At 45.3% G+C, this 2,170-nt stretch overlaps 1 long non-coding RNA gene across 1 annotated transcript; it reads left to right on the forward strand.

Moving 5' to 3' along the window:
- The first annotated feature begins 674 nt into the window (after positions 1-674).
- Positions 675-1,745, forward strand: LOC134481764 (uncharacterized). The gene is made up of 2 exons (XR_015637716.1): positions 675-825; positions 926-1,745. It is a non-coding gene; the product is annotated as an uncharacterized LOC134481764 (long non-coding RNA).
- Positions 1,746-2,170: the final 425 nt, after the last annotated feature.

Genomic DNA, 2,170 nt, shown 5'->3' on the forward strand with positions numbered 1-2,170 from the left:
AAATAGTTCTACCTGAAGACCCAGTTATACATCTTCTGAGTATATATCCAAAAGATGCTCAATTATACCACAAGGACACATGGCTCTACTATGTTCTTAGTAGCCTTATTTGTAATAGTCAGAAGCTGGAAACAACCCAGATGTCTCTTAACCAAAGAATGGATACAGAAAACGTGATTCATTTACATAATGGAATAGTATTAATCTATTAAAATAGAGATTACAAATTTTGCAGGCCAATGGATGTAACTAGAAAATATCATCCTGAATGAGGTAATCCAGACCCAAAAGGATATGCAAGGTGTGTACTCACTGGTAAGTAGATACAAGCCAAAGTACAGAATACCCAGGATACAACCCATAGACCGTAAGAGGTTTAACCAGCAGGAAAGCTCAAGTGAGGATGCTTCAATTACATTTAGGAGGGGAAACAAAAAAATTATGGTAGGCAGAGGGAGGGAGGGAACTGGGTGGAAGACAGGAGGGGGAGGGGAAAAGTAGAACAGCATCAGGAATGGTGGTGGGGAGGGCAAGAGAAAAACCCAGAAGACCAGGAGAAATGAATGGAAATATAAAGCTACTGGGGGTGGGAGGCATGGGAATCCTATAGAAAGTTCTAGAACCTTGGGAGTTGACTCTAAGGACACAATGAAGGTAACCTTAGTGAAAATGCCCAACAATGGGGAGAGGGAACTCGAAGAGTCTACCTGCACTAGATAGACCCAAGTGGAGGGATGGGGTTACCAACCCATAGTCAAAATTATTGATCCAGAATTGTTCATGTCTAAAAGGACTGCAGGGACAAAAATGGAGAAGAGATTGAGGGTAAAGCTATCCAGTGACGGGTCCGACTTAGGACCCATCTCTTGGTGGTGGGGAGGCACAAAGACCTGCCACTTTTACTGATGCTATGATGTGCTTACAGACAGAAGCCTATCACAACTGTCTTCTGAGAGACCCTGCCAGCAGCTGACTGAGATAGATCAGATACTTACACCAAACCATTGGACTGAAGTTGGGGACTCCTATAGTTGGATTAGGGGAAGAATTGAAGAAGCTGAAGAGGGCGGCCCCATAGGAAGATCAGCAGTCTCAACTAACCTGGATCCCTGGGAGATGCCAAAGATGGAGCTATCAACCAGTCAGCAAACATGGGCCGATCTGAGGGCCCAGCACTTATATAGCAGACGATTGCCTGGTCCGGCATCAGTGGGAGAAGATGAACCTAATCATTGAGAGACATGAGGCCCCAGGGAAGGGGATACTCAGGAGTGAGGGGGAGAGGGTGAGCACCTTCTTGAAGGCAAGATGGGATGGGATGAGGAACTGGGGAGGTGTGAAAGGGGAGTAATAGCTGGACTATAAATAAATAATATAATTTAAAAAATGAAAACTTATAAAGTCAACTATCCTGGGCCAATGGAGATTTACAGAGACTGAACCACCAATCAAATCAATGCAGGGGCTGGATCTAAGACCACTACACATTGGTAGCAGATGTGCAGCTTGGTCTCCTGTGGGTCCCCCTTATAATAGGAGAGGGAGCTGTTTTTGACTCTGTTGCCTGACATTGGATCCCCTTCCCATAACTGGACTGTCTGGTTGGGCCTCAGTGGAGGAGGATGTACTTAGTCATGCCTCAACCTGATGTCCCAGGGTGGGGTGGTATCCAAGGGTGGCTTCCTCCTCTTTGAGGAAAAGGGGAGGAGGCTGCAATTGGGACATAAATTAAATTAATTAATTAATTAATGAAAAATGATACTTTGCTATTCTTCTAGATAGGAACCTAGCATAACTGTCATCTGAGTGACTTTATCCAACATCTGATAAAAACAGATGTAGAGACCCACAGCCAAACATTAGGCAGAGTCTGGAAAATTCTATGGCAGAGGGAGACAAAAGACTGAAGGAGCCGGAGATGTCAAGGACACCAGAAGAAAACCTACAGAATCATCTAACCTGAGCCCATAGAGGCTTGCTAAGACTGAACCACCAACTGGAGAGCAAGCACGGGAAGGACCTAGGTCCCTACACTTACGTAACTGATGTAAAGCTTGGTTTTCATGCGGGACTTCTAACAGTAGAAGCAGGGGCAGTATCCGACTCTTTTGCCTGCCTTTGGACCCCTTTCCCCTAACTGGGCTACCTTGTCTTGGTGTGAGAGGAGAAG

Source organism: Rattus norvegicus, chromosome 14, assembly GCF_021556685.1.
Source record: "Rattus norvegicus strain SHRSP/BbbUtx chromosome 14, alternate assembly SHRSP_T2T, whole genome shotgun sequence".
NCBI lineage: Eukaryota > Metazoa > Chordata > Mammalia > Rodentia > Muridae > Rattus > Rattus norvegicus.